The 15,531-nt window shown below is 39.2% G+C and overlaps 1 pseudogene; it reads left to right on the top strand.

The window, feature by feature from the left end:
- The window catches only part of LOC102479489 (RNA transcription, translation and transport factor protein-like), a 97,326-nt pseudogene extending 94,317 nt beyond the window's left edge, over positions 1–3,009 (top strand).
- The last annotated feature ends 12,522 nt before the right edge of the window (positions 3,010–15,531 follow it).

The raw sequence follows: 15,531 nt of genomic DNA, 5'->3' as shown, positions 1-15,531 counted from the left end.
CCCAGGGGGGATGGTCACGCCGCAATCCCTTCTCCTCCATTCTCCTCCCGGGATCTTGGGCACGCACACACACGCGCCCGGCGTGAGTTTTAAGCCACCGGGTCCAGGACGTGAACCGTGGTCGACTACGTGGGAGTCCAGCGACATAGCCATTACGCTAACTGCTGGTTCCCTTTTTTTTGAAGTGAGAATCGGTAAGGTGCTTTGGGATTTTTACTTTGCTAATATCAATTTTCGTGGAGGTGTCAATGACAAATTTCTGGAGTGGTGTTCTACACAGTGGAATTCAATTGAGAACCAGCGGTCCAGTTACAGGTAGCAAGCCACTGCTCAGCTGCTTCAGGAAAACCACTCTCTTGCCTCTGTGGCGTCCAGTGAGGATGATCAGAATGGTCCCAGGAGTGATGCTGGCTCGCAGCTCTCTCACATGCTAACTGAAGGGTTTTTTTGCCATGGCTCAACAGCTTTCGAGGCACATCTTCAGTGGGATAATACCTAGGCATTTTGCGCAGTTTAACCACTTGGGTACCACCATTCTTGTCTCTACCAACTGGTTTTGTGACAGTTGCAAGAACCTTCTCCTTTTTCTTTTCCATCCTGGATTTGGTGGCCGAGTATTTCCTCTTGTACATGGCCTTCCTGGAATGCATGGCAGACTGCGAGTATCTGCTGATGCTCTGGACTGGGACCGGTTTCGGCTGCAATGGGGCTTCCCCTTCTTGGGCTTTTAGCCTTGGGGTCACCCTTTTTAACCTTGCCACAGGCATCAGCCTTCTTGGCTTCAGGTTTCTTCTCCTTAGTATCCTGCTTCTCAGTTATTTTGCCTGCCATCTTGTATAGTGGGAAAGAACAGTGACTTTCTTAGTGTGGCTTGAATACTTTCATGTCACATCTGCACCAACTGTGCCTTTCTTTGGACTACGTCCACATTTTCTAGAACCGTGATCACGTATCAGAAGGTAAACTCAACATCTGATTTATAATGCTTGGCTCATATTTGGAATCCCCCCACATTCTTCAGAATTTGTGCTGTCGTCTGTACATCTTTCACTATGTTTTGGGAGAAATTACCTTGACAGACTCCATATCGGGTGATCAGACTTCTCAAGCTAAGTCACCCACATTCATATATTTTTATCTTGATGGAAGTTCTTTTCTAGCCCCTGGTGCACTGAGAGTAGGAGTTTGGAAGCAGTACTGCACTCCCAGGCTTGGCTCCAAGGCCTCGGCTCCCGTGCCCTACACACTACAGGGAGGAGCCAGAAGGCTGAAAAAACACTTCAAATCATGGACGTGTGTACACGTAGAATTCAAATAAATCTCAAAGCAAGCATAGGTTTCTCCGTGCTTGGCTTTGTTTATTTTTAAGTGGATCAAGTCTATAGTTGTGCCAAGTAATATGACAACTAGCTCCTCTTGTTTCTGGTTTTAAATGATGTTTTCACTCCAACAGCCCCTAGCCTAAGCTATAGCCTTACATGGTGCTGCCTTTTATTTTTTTTTATGCATAATCGCCTTTCCACATTGACTTTGAAAGCAGTAGCAACAACTTCCCATTCATATTCTTGAAAAAGAAACTGAGCAGAGAGGGCTTGGATTCAGTCACTTGTTCCGATGTTATAACTCTGACCATATAGATGACGACTCTTTATTCACCGCTGTTTTTGTTTTTGTTGTTTCCAGAATCAGAATGCATGTGTGCTCACCAGAAACTGGGAACAGACAGGGGAGAATACATCCCCTCAATGGGATATGTGCACACTGCCATCTTTTCTCATTCATTTTCCAACCTGTTGGGATTTGGGGCAATGAACCTAGTGTGTTTTTCAAGTTGCCAGGGCCAGGATTTGAACAGAATGGTGGGCCATGTGGGATCCAGCTCCCTTAACCACTAGACCATGGGGGCAAGCCCCATTCATCCACATTATGGCTTGAAAAGCTGAAAACACAACTTGGGCTTTATCAACATTGTCATTTGTTGGGGTGGGACTTGGGGCGGTGGGTGGATTCAGCCTCTGCCTTTCAATGCAGCCCTGCCAAGATATCTTGATTTCTGATTTCAGATTCCCTACATCCAGATTGATGGCATCCTCTGGGGTGGACCTTATTTTAAAATAAAATTCTTTAAGCTATGGATGGTTTGACTCCTTGTAGGTGATAGCTTTCTTTAACCTGTCATACATAGAGGGATACTTCAAAAAGTTCAATGGACACCTCACTTCTCTCCCAGCAGAGGCCTGGGGAACTTGAGCGAGAAGCAGGGATCTTGTTCTGATGCAAGCTTATGGCTCTTGACTACCACAACCCTGCTGCCTTCAACTGCAAAGATGAAACAGAATTTAGAAACTTTTATTGTTTGGTTTGAAGACCAGGAAATCAGATGCTACAAAATTGGAGGGGTGGGGGGGGGGAATTTAAGAAATATCCATGCAATGACTGGCCCAAGTTTTTTGAAAAGTATCTCAAAGATGTTAACTGTCCTTTCAAGAATCAGTCTGGGCAAGAAACAATTGATTGGCTTCTCAGTTTTCCGATTAGACTTGAATATGGAAATAATGCGACAAAGTACAAGGACCTAATGCCTTATAATGCAAAAAATTCTGACAATACCCCTTAAAATACTGAGCCATTGATGAGTTTGGATGTGAATCATTCTAATTTCAAGGCTGGTGTAATGGCTTTGTCTAGCCTTCTTCAGATTCAGCGTCATGATGATTAATTACCTGGCAATGCTTAAGGCAATTTGAATTTTGGTTCAGGAGCACCTGACACAGGGTACAGCTGCTAAAGCAAATCACCAAAAGAGGGCTTGCCTGTTGCTTTAGACAAACATATTCTTGGTTTGATACAGGAGACACAGTTCTTAATGAAGCTGCTCAGATTCTACGATTAGTGCATATGGAAGAGCTGAGGGAGCTACAGAGGAAAATTAATGAAACCATAGTAGCTGTTCAGGCAATTTCTGCTGATCCAGAGACAGACCATAGACTGGGGAAAGGTGGAAGATGAATACATTGGGATTTCAGCCTCTCACCTACTCAGTACAGTCGGGAACCATGTACACTTCCGGCATGTGTTTAGAAATCAAATGTCACATTTTTGAGGGAGAACTTCCCCTAAATTGACTACATTCTAGAGATCTACCACCACAGAAGAATCAGGTCCCATGACTTCCAGCCCCTGTTGTCAATCATCCTAGTTCTCCCTTGTGTCCTTCCTGAGGGTCACAGCTCTCCACTGCTGCTATTCACACATCTCCCGGGTAGAACTGTCCATCGTCCTCTGTTGCATCTCACATTTCAGTATAAAGAGCCTTGCTACCTTCTACTCCCTTTTGAGATATGAACAACATATACTTATTGAGTACTTTAGTGAATTATCACCGTTTTCCATTTTTAAGTACTGGGACATGATTATAGAAGGAACCCTTTAATCAGTATGATTAAATTTAGTTACATGGCAAATCAGGTATAACAGCTTCTCCAGCCTCCCCCGTCACACCCCAAATTTGAAAAGTTAGAAACAGAAATGACCTAATTGTAACCCTAAATATAAACCTAGATATTACGTCTTCACATGCTGATTTGGATTTCATGTGGCTCAGATGACTTTGGTTTGGAAATGCTGCTTTATGTCTGTTGTGCTACTGGGTGTAGCAGCCAAGGAAAATCTACCAGCACAACCTGTGACCTTGAGATCCTCTCCTGTAGAGAATCCTCCAGGGTGCCTGTTTTCATAGTTTGATCTTCTGCAGTATTATTCCTTGCCTGGTTTCTAGCATTTAGGGTGTAAGTGCTCACAGGATAGACACACATACACACACACAAAGAAGAAAAAAGAGAGAGCAATTTAACTACTTGTAGAAATAGAAACACACTGGGGGAAAATGAGGGTTATTTGTCACATATAAATAACAGGGAAGCTTCAGCTCTTATTAAAACATTCACAGGGAAAAAATCAATCTATAATACAGGCTTGGACTCATGTAACTACATGTATCATTAATTTTTCTCCTTGTGAATGTATATGAAAGCTTTTCCCTCTTCCCTTCCCTTCCCTTCCCTTCCCTTCCCTTCCCTTCCCTTCCCTTCCCTTCCTCCTTTTTCATTCTCCTCTTTTTGTGCTTAAGTTTTGGACCAAAAGTTCCTGGGAGATCATCACATTTCAAGAGTTTGGGTGTGAGCTCAGAGATTTTGGGTTCCCATCATGTTTCAAATTTTTCTCTTCATAGTCAGCTGATTCACCAAATGATCTTTCGAGTCTCTACTGCAGGTGTAAGTAAGGATGGAAAGTAAAAGATAAAGTTGTTGTCAATGATTGGGGCAAGCAGGTGGCATAGTGGTTAAGGTACTGGGCTTGCAAATGGCTGACTGTGGTTTGAGTCCAAAATCTAGCAGGTTGAAACTCATTCCCAATGCATGTGCATACATGCCCAAAATCCCAAGAGGAGAATAGAGGAGAAGGGATTGCAGCATGGCCATGTCCCTTGGGGGGTGATTTCTTACTTTCTCATTCTCCGTCTCTCTGGTGAGCACATGTTCCCTAAAATCTCTCTCAAAAAAAAGTTGATGTTGTTATGTAAGATAATGTCTTTGACCAGACTGATATGCAGTATATTCATCTGTAAAGATTCAGTTTGTGTGCTGTGGAGATATATCGTGATTAAATGTAAACGAAATAATAATAGAATAGGGGCTAGCAGGTGGCATAGTGATAAAGGTGCTGGATTCCCACATGGCTGACTGTGGTTAGAATCCTGGACTTGGCAGCTTAAAACTCACTCTGGGGGTGTGTGTTTGAATGCTCAAAATCCTGAGAGGAGAATGGAGGAGAAGGAATGGCAGTGTGGCCATACCACTGAGGTGGGGATGATTTATCACTTTCTCTTTCTGCATCTCTCTCTGTCTCCCCGGTAAGGGCATATGCTCTATAGCAAAAATCCCATAATAGTAATAATGATAATAATAATAATAAAATGTGGAGAATGCTTAATGACAACCAAATATGCCAAAGATGTTTTCCTCAATGTAAGAAATGTTCTTACAAATGAAAGTGTTAAGAAAATTTCATATAATAAAATTAAAATATGACAAAAATAAAAAGATAAAGAAGTCAAGCTCTGATGCTGAAAACTGATTCCACCTCTAGGACAATGCAGTTGATGCTTGGAAATAAGTGTTCTTTGGTTAGCCTGGGACTCTGTTGTCTCTGCCCCTTTTCCTTAGTTAAAGTGCTGATGTCTCCTGTGAGACTGACACAAAAGAAATCTTCAGACAAGGAGGTTGCTGGAGGAGGGAGAACTATCTGGTAGGGTAGGTAGGTCATTCACAGAAAAGGTGCAAAAATATACTTCACAGAGTTCATTGAATTATATTTTTAAATCAATTTATTTATTTACATTTAACCACATCTTTACAGTGCACAACATTTCTTTTTCCAGCACAAATACTATGCATGTCAGTCAAGCCAAAGATATTACTCTATAACTTATCAGCAAATAGCTTCTCACTTTTTTTTGCCAATTAAGCATACTTTTACTTTTTTCCTTCCCCTTCTCTCCCTTCCATACTAAACTTTTTTTCCATATTTTATTATAGACAGAGTCCTTTGGAATGTTGTCTTCTCCCGGTACCCTCTCTTCACTTCTATCCATTGTGTTGCTCATCAATAACACAACTTTTCTTTGTTCATATCCTAATTTAGTATGAATGAATAAAAAAAATACTATAATGACTGGCTTGCCTGACTTCTTTTCACTCTTCTTCTTTTCACTGCTGGCTGCTTTGGAGTGCAACAGCTCATTTATACACGCAAGTCACAGTAGGAGGTAGTTTCTAAATAAAGTCAACATTAGACCCTTGACTTTCCAATAAGTTATTTTCCATGTTTGCTGTGCTTTTCCCTTGCTGTCCTGTCTTTGTGTACAGTGTAGGTTTGATTTCTAAGGTTCATATTGGAAGGTACTTCTTTGGTTTTTTTCCTTGGCCTTTTCAAAGGCAGGAAAGAATTTCTCACCTCTAGAGTTCTACTCTGCTGCAGGTAAAGAATTTAACAGCTATGGGGGTGATAATTAGAGCCAGTAATAATTTGACTGACTTACCCTAGGCACTAAATTGTACAGGAGATCTCTCTTTTATGTTGTAAGATAGTTATTTAACTCTTCCCATCGATGGCTTAAGAAATTGACAGTCCCTCAAAGTCACTGATAAGGCAGTGACTTATATACAGAAAATACAAAAATGTATTTTTCACTGTTTTGAAAGCTAGGAAGTCGAAGATCAAAGTGCCAGCAGATTCAGTATCTAGTGAGGACCCACTTTCTGGTTCATAAATTGTCGGGTTTTTTTTTTTTTTTCAAATTTTATTTTATTGTTTATTTTTAGCAAAGAGGTATCTGTTTTTTTTTCTTTTTTTCTTTTTTTTTTTTTTTCTTTTTTTCTTTTTTTTAATTTCATTTCTTCCATATATTCAATCACATTATCATTTGTCTTACAAAATGGACACTTCAACAGGTGAACATCTCTCTGTATCCTCACATGGCAGAAGGGACAAGGGACCTCTCTGTGATCTATTTTATAAGCACACTAATCCCATTCCTTAGGCTCCATCCTTATGACCTAATTACCTCCTAAAGGACCCATCTCTGAATACCATCACTTTAGGGCTTAGGATTTCTACATATGAATTTGTAGGGGGACACAAAAATTCAGTCCATTGTGTGAGCAGCATGGAAAATTCACTAGGCATAGCATATGTCAGAAAATAAAGAGCACTCAGGCTTTTAGAATCAAGGAGTAAAACAAAATGAGGTCGAATTTCAATTATAATTCACTTTTTAAAGCAATACCATAGATTCTGATGCACATCAGAAAGTTAGTGGAGCTTTTCCCGTAAGGAAGCAATGTAATGAAATTGTACTGTCAAACGAATTCTGGTGGCCATATGGAACATGGACTGGAGCAGATAAGATTGATCACCAGGATGCAAAAGGTGGCAACAATACAATGGGACTTTGACTAAAGCAGCAATTGGAGATGTAGAGAAAGGGCCTAGATGTTGCGAGTGAATTCCTGGGAGCTGATGGACAACTATGTCTGGGGAATAAGAGGTGAGAGGAGTTGGGATGCCTAAGGTTCTTGGCTTTCATTATTGGCTAGCTGATTGCAGGGACTTGGTTTCATTCAATAGATAGTTACTGATAAAATGACTACAATTTGCTCCGCTCACCAAGACGGAGAAGGATCAAGGACGATGGTACGTGTGGTTGTGCATGCTAAGAGAGTAAAAATTGATGTTTTAAAATGTTCCATTTGCTTTTGCTTTGTCTAGTTGTTTATTTCCAGTAGATACAAAGAGTTCTGGAGATCTTTTTTTTTTTTTTTGGAGAGATTTTCACTGTAGGGTGCGTGCGCTCGCCAGACAGACAGAGAGAGACATAGAGACAGAAAGCGAGAAATCACCCCCCAGGGGGGATGGTCACGCCGCAATCCCTTCTCCTCCATTCTCCTCTCGGGATCTTGGGCACGCATGCACACGCACCCGGCGTGAGTTTTAAGCCACCGGGTCCGGGACACGAACCGCGGTCGACTACGTGGGAATCCAGCGACATAGCCATTACGCTAGCTGCTGGTTCCCAGAGTTCTGGAGATCTGGAGATACGTAGTCTATATTCTGGGTTGTCGGAAAAGTCATGATGCACTGTAGCATAGAAAAATATGTCGGGTACCAGTGGGTGGTATGGTTGTTAAGGCACTAGACACTCCCACATGGCCGAGCATGGTTTGAATCCCAAACCTGGTGGCTTACTTTCTCATCTTTTCTCTCTGTCTCTGTCAAATTAAAAAATAAATAAAGTTAAATAAATAATTCTTTAAAAAATAAATTAAAAAAAGAAAAATGGCATGACTTTTCCAACAACCCAATATTTGAGTATCATCAGCATAAAGGAGATGAAAGTGGGTAAGATTGTCCAGAGATAGCACGTAGGGTAAAAAGAAAAGTGAGTTGAGGATAAGTGTTTGGGAGTGCCAATATATAAGGACAAGATGAAGTGAAGGAGTCTGAGAAGGAGACAGGGAAATAATCCAAAAGAAGAAAAATGTTTTGATAAGGAGACATCTATGGTTCAAAGTGTGCTGTGGATAGAAAGTTAGGTAGGACAGCTTAGCAAGAGCAGCTTAACTGTGATTTATGGTGGAAGTGTGAATAGAATCTGAGAGTTGGAGAGAAAAGATAATAATGTATTTAGTACTTGATCTAGGTGAAAATAACGAAAGAGGGTAATTGTTCTCTGGGAAAGTTAAAGATAAAAGGAAAACATTTTTATTTTTTGAGAAATTTTTGCTATAGGGTGTGTGTGCTTGCCAGAGACAAAGCGAGAAATCACCCCCCAGAGGGGATGGCCACACTACAGTCCCTTCTCCTCCGTTCTCCTCTTGCGATCTTGGGCACGCACACGCACTTGCCTAGTATGAGTTTTAAGCCACTGGGTCCAGGACTCAAACCATGGTTGACTACATGGGAGTCCAGCGGTGTAACCATTATGCCATCTGCTGGTCCCAAGGAAGACTTTAAAAAAAAAAAAAAAAAGAATAAAGAGAAAGAAAACAACAAAACCACAGTTATTATTACAATCATCACTACCAGCACCTCTGCTACCATCAACATTTACTAAAGGTAAAGATACATTTCCTTCATAGTTCTCGTTACAGTTTTATGTAACAAGCATTGTGCTAGAAGCTTTTTCCTAATGTTCACAACCGCCATGCTAGATAGGTATATCTATTTCCTTTTTCAATAGAAGAAAGATGTTGTCCCAAGGTAACTCAGTAAGAATATCGTAGAGCTGGGATTTGAACTCTGGGCAGACTGACTCTCAACTTACAATAATGACTCCAAAGCCTATGTTCTTTCTAAAATATTATTGTATGTTTTATTTAGAATGGGAGAAGTTGGCAGTACAGAAAAGAGGAAAGGTAAGAAAATAGAGCCTCAGAGAAGATAAGGCTAGTAACAGTAATAATCAACATTTATTGAACATCTACCATAAGCTGAACAGTAAGGTAATAGATCTGCTCACAACAACATTCTTTAATAGCTTTAGATCATGCCTGTCATTTTTTCATGCCAAATAAGTCTTCCTGTGACAAGAGAATATGCCATTGATTTTGACCTTCAAATGCTAAATCATCTACTAACCTACTCAATTCTATGAGTCAAAGATGGAATTTGAATTAGATATCCTAAGGAAAAAATTTCAAATTATATTCAAAAATTTAAAAAATATTTTATAAAAATATATAATTAGTTCTTTTTTAAAAAAGACTTTGATTACTTGGAGAGGGCTAATCCAATACTAAGTTGTATATCATGATATGAATTTATTTACTTATTTATTTGTAAACTATTTTTATTTTTAAGGAATTACTTAATTTTATTTATTTACTTTAATTTGACCAGAGAAGGACAAAGCAAGAAGGTGAGAGAGAGAGGGAAAGTGAGAAAGCAAGTTGCCAGGTCTGGAACTCACACCATGGTCGGCCATATTGGAATCCAGCACCCTTAACCACCATGCCACCTGGTGCCTCCTTATGATAGGAATCTAATTGTCATAAAAAACAAAAATACATTATAGCAACTGCCCCATAATAGAAGAGGGTATTTTTCACTGTTGGAAGCCTTAGACTTATAAAAGTACCTGTCTATAAACTAATAGCCCCATTTGTTTTTTTTAAAAGGTATTAGGGAATATTTTAGAATAACATGTCATATTAAAACATTTCTGAGAATTGAAGACATATATATATTAACAACTGCATTAGTTGGAGAAGGAGTGTATATTTTGTTCTTCACAGTCTAGGACATTTCCAGCACCTTTGCATTTGAGAAAATAGCAGAAGCAGGAACGTTACCCTTCTCCCTTCTTCCTGAAGTAGGTCATAAAACTCAGGAAGTTTTTCTGACCTTCCCCTGAGGCAGGTTTTAAGATCTTTGTTCCAAACCTTGCCAATACCTGGAGAAAAGAATATCCCTGTTTTTGAAGATAAAGCATCACAGAGAGAACTATGAATGAATGGTTTCCTCCAAGTTTATTAACATTAGCCATATTTATTATCCAATTATATTTCTCAGTGACTATCGCCACTTCTCCCTCAAACCTAGCATGAAAAAATACACAAGTTTGCCCTCTTCTCTGAGTCTTCCTTTCCTTGTGAAGGCTATGTTATGTAAAACGTATTAAGTAAATTAGTATACTATTCTTGTGTTAATCCAGCTTTTGTTATAGGGTCCTCAACCATGAACTCAAGAAATAATATCAGGGATGAAATTTACTTTAAAATAATACTGAGGGGGCGTGAGAGTGTAAATAAAACATGAGACAATGCTTGTTGAAGTTGAGTAATGGGTATTCTCTTGACTGCTATATATTTTTTTACTTTATCCATACTTTTAAAAGTATAGAGAAAAGATAATATCAAAAATAGAAAACAAACCTGTCAATTTGTATATAGGCTAATGCTTGTCTTACTGTAACCTTTTCTATATAAAATGCTATTAATTAGAGAGAGTCTTACATTATATTCTTTTTTTTTTTTTTTTTTTTGAGAGAGAGAGAGCATTTTTTTCTATAGGGTACATGTGCTCACCAGAGAGACAGAGAGACAGAAAGCGAGAAACCACCTCCCTGAGAGGGATGATCTCACGACAATTCCTTCTCCTTCATTTTCCTCTCAAGATTTTGGGCACACATGCTGCACACCTGGCATGAGGTATTTTTAAAAATCTTTTAATTAATTAATTAATTTTTACATTTTTCCACAAACATTTACTTTATAGATGAAAAAATTTTTGCTAATACTTTTTTCCTTCAAAGCCTTTCTCAAGATAATCCTCTGGTGTGGTTGCTCTTTTGCAATCTCTACTGATTACTATGCTGGCCTGGAAAAGGTTATTTTATGTTATAAATTCTTTCATATATCTTCTCTAATCTTCTTTGCCAGGTAGAACTATTTATGGTGCCAGGCCGTCTTTCTAAGAGCTTCTGTTGGCTTACTTGAGATCCACCTTAGTTCCATAGTTTTCTAATTAATCTTCAGATATGACATTCTAGTCAAAGCCTTGTTCAATAATATTTCCAACTTCTGATTCAATGCAACAAGCATTATTGAACTTATGCAAATAACCCTTCTGCCACAAAATAAGAATACTCCCAAGTATTTTCCAATTCCAGAGGGATCAAGAAGGAAGAAAAGTTTGTTTCCGTTTAAAGAAACAAACAAGAAAAATATTTTAACAAATTGCAGAACCTATCAACAACTCAAAAGAAAGTAAAATGCTTAAATTGGGAAGACAAAGCACAGTAAAAAAAAATCAGTAATGTTTCACTCAAAAGTCATAAAATTCTATACCACCAGTTCAGTCTTATGTTCAAACTCTCTTCTGCTCAATATGCAGCGTTACTGTGGTCCAATCTTTCCGTTCAAATTCTGGAAGTTAACATCAATGTTACTATTGGATATTTCTTGTCCCTAGCATTAAATTGGTCATGTCCTTGGTTGCCTTTTGTTCTCTTATTTTCGTATGTATCTTTAGTTTTCCTGGTAGATCACTCCTTTCAGAACTTCTTGAAGAGTGGGTCTGCTATTGGCAAATTCTTTCAGGTTTTGTTTATCTGAGAATGTTTTTATCCTTTCTTTCCATATGAAAGATAATCTGGCTGGGTATAGTATTTTTGGTTGAAATTGTTTTACACTTAACACTTTAAATATATTTTCCCATTCTTTCCTTGCTTGCATTATTTCTGATGAAAGGTCTGAGGTTAAATTGATTGGGTAAACTTATAAGTAATCTGACATTTCTCTCTTGCCATTTTTAGATCTTGTCTTTGTCTGTTGATTTAGCCAGTCTGGCTATGATATGCCAAGATCTTCTTGGGTTGGTTCTATTAGGGGTCCTTTGTATTTCTTGGGTCTGGATATTTGAATGCCTCTCTAGACTTTGAAAGTTTTCTTCCATGATTTTATGGAATAGATTTATCAATTCCTTTATTAGTTTCTTTACCTTCTGGGATACCGATTATCCAGATGTTTGGGTACTTAATGTTGTCTAGTATTTCTTACATAGTATTTTATTTTGGGGGGCTATTTTCTCAGATTTTTGGTTGTTTTTTCTAGATCAGAGATTTTGGCTTCAACATCTGAGATTTGATTTTCTTCATGGACTAATCTGCTTTTAATACTTTTGAGGGAGATTTTGATGTCCTGAATGGCAGCCTTCATCTCTAATAGCTCCATTTAATTCTTTTTTATGGTGTGTATTTCCTCTTTCAGATCATGGAAGAACTTTAACACCTCCTATAACTCATTGTCTCTTTTCTCCTACATCTTCTGGAGTTCATTATCTCTCAGCTCTTGCATCTCATTTAGTTTCATCACTATGATTATGAGTATTTTGAATTCTGTATCAGACATTCCCATGAGTTCTATTGTACTGTCTGTGGATGATGAGAGATTGTTCTTTTTACTTAGGGGAGAGAAATTTTCTTGTTATCTCATGTTTCTTGTACCTCTGTGGTGGTCATTCTGGTCATTCTGGCCATTCTGTGACACCACTGTGCTTCACAATGTGGTATCCACAGAAACAGATTACTTGTCTGAATATTTGGGGAGTCTAGAAGATGGAGTTTAGAGCATAGCTTCCCTCCCGGCATCAGTTTTAAGCTGCTGAGTTCAGACTTGAACCTCAGTTGACTATGTGGGAGTCCAGTGATGTAACTATTACGCCATCTGCTGGTCCCATGTTATGTTCTAATTTCACAGAGATGACAGTAAGAAAAAAAATAAAATAGAAAGGAATGAATTGAGGTTTGAATGAAGAACAAATGCCATAGGAAGTAAATATATATACACACACACACACACACACACACACACACACATATATATATATATATACACATACACACACACACACATATATCATGCTAGATTACTAAAAAGGAGCAGTGTGGGCACTTAAATGGAGGACAGATGTATGTTCTCTTGAGAAGCCTTGTGTGCAATCTGACAGGAGACTGGCAGGGTAATTATAGTTCTCTGTGTTTTATGCTGTAGAGTGTGTGTGTGTGTGTGTTTGCATTTTCCTCTAATTACATGGTAATATCTCTCCCTTTTGAAGGGAAAAGTGGCTTTTTATGTGTGCCATGAACAAAAGATAAGTTTTGTTCTTGGTAACAAAGTATCAGTACATTCAGTTTTAGAATTCATGATAAATAAAGCTGAGTTAAAAATAACTGAACAACGTTATTTTTAAATGAAAATTCTTACATAAAGTCATATTTCATTACATATAGAGTCATATTTCCTGACTCTGCTGTTTCTAATTTCTTAGTTCCTCCGCTAACGCATCTTTTTTTTTTTTAATTTAGAAACAAATTTTATTGTATTTGAGTCTAGTTCACTAACGCATGTTATCATCCTCAGGAGAAGGTCATAGAGCTGCAGACAGTATTACCTTGAGCTCTGTTCTACTATCATGACACAGCACGAAGACTTTGTGTGTGTCATGTAATGCTGAGAAGCATTTTTTTTAAAAGCTTACATTAAGTTTATAATTGACACAGCAGTTTCAATGGCATAATAAGGTAGATTTATGTATGCCATGCTCATCATTAATAATTGAAAATATACCACATTGCTCAGGCTTCATGTCATTCCATGGAGGGAACTTGTCTTCATGCTAAAAGGATAAAAGAACATCTGTTCCCAGGCAGCTTTGGCCCTCCCTGGGGCCCTATTTGGCCCTCCCTGTTTGGCCCTGATTCCTACCAAAATGGGATGTGGGCCCTGCATCCTCTAATTAATCTTGCTGTATTTCTTGGTCTTTTGCATGGCTACTTTTCTTCTAACCTTCACTTTGGGTCCCTGTCTCAGATGTTATGCCAAGATAAGTTGAGAGAACCTATTGGTAGGCCAGTAGAAAATCCAAAAGTCTCATGGGTTTTCTGAAATATTAAGGTTTGAGACAGTGCTAAGTAGGGAAAAAGCAGAATATTAATGTGAATGCTCTAGAAATCTCCACTAAGCAAGCATTGCTAATATTTCACTGTCATTATTACAAATACTGTGGTCAGCCATTAATGGGGAGGTTTGTACTCTTCATAGCATGGACACAAGAGGCCCTGCACTACCAAAAGAGGCTCTCTTGGCCAGAAATGCGTCAGGAAGTGTTCTGTGAACAGGTGTGGTCCAGTGCCTTGGTGGTACTCTTGCCATTCAGATATTACATTCCCTACTTCAGTTCTTTGCTCTTCTTTCTACATTTTCCTCTCTTTCACTTTCCTTCTTCTATCTACTTTCTCTGGTCACGTTGTTCTTTTCTATACCATGTGTCACTCACCCAGAAGGCTGGTTCAAAGCCAGAGTGTGAAGCCAAGCAATCTGTCTTGGGCTCATTTCTTCCTTCTTTACCCAATACCTCTTCTCATTGTCAAAAATACTTTTCTTATCCTCCTTCCTAGCCAAGCTTTCTGGCAGGCAAGAAACTACTGGGCATTGATATACTGATAGAGCAACAAGGCCGACTCCTCTTCCTACTGTAGCAATTGCCCTGTTAGCTCCCACTTTCATCTTAACCCTTCTCTTCATTACCCGTCCTTCTTACCTTTCCTTCTCTTCCTTCCTCCTTCTGGTTGTCTTGTATTATCCTTTCCCCCAATTCTTCTTACTAAGTTCCTGCCCTAAGACTTTCACTTCATTTTTACCCACAACTTACTCCTAGTTCTTCTTTGCGTGTAATTCCACTACTTCTAGGGTGTGAAGTAGCCCATTATCTCTTGAACAGAACTTTCTTCTTTGACTGTCATGACATTATAATGTCCGTAAACTGTTGAAAATCCTGTGCTTGACTGAAAGAAACAGGAGTGTTTATTTCTTTGGAACTTGTTTTCCAGCTACTCAGAACTCCCAGTCATTGTCAACTACAACAAACTCATGTGCTTGCAATGGAATTATACACATGTGGACACTTCAAGACCACAGAAATCTACAGATGAGAACAAGAATTGCATCAGTAGGGTCATTGATTGGGAGGGGGAAAAAACGACACATTCTGGCTAAGATAGAAAGGAGTTTATTGAAAAAGTCCAACAGAGCTCAGAGGAAAAGCCAAACATAGGAGTCTTAAAACTGCTAAGAATAGGGGCAGCTCTGGGTGTGTGGGCAACAGGGACTTAGACACCCGTTCCTTGGAGCACTGTGGCCTGATAAACATACTGCCAGTCACTTCCCCCAGTTATTTTATTTTTTATTTTTTTTGGAGAGATCTTCACTGTAGGGCGCGTGTGCTCGCCAGACAGAGAGAGACATAGAGACAGAAAGTGAGAAATCACCCCCCAGGGGGGATGGTCACACCGCAATCCCTTCTCCTCCATTCTCCTCTCGGGATCTTGGGCACGCATGCACACACGCCCAGCGTGAGTTTTAAGCCACCGGGTCTGGGACACGAACCGCGGTCGACTACGTGGGAGTCCAG

Source organism: Tupaia chinensis, unplaced genomic scaffold (assembly GCF_000334495.1).
Source record: "Tupaia chinensis unplaced genomic scaffold, TupChi_1.0 Scaffold000028_1, whole genome shotgun sequence".
Classification (NCBI taxonomy): Eukaryota; Metazoa; Chordata; class Mammalia; order Scandentia; family Tupaiidae; genus Tupaia; species Tupaia belangeri.
Note: the sequence above shows the minus strand (reverse complement) of the source record. Positions and strands in the feature narration are given on the sequence as shown.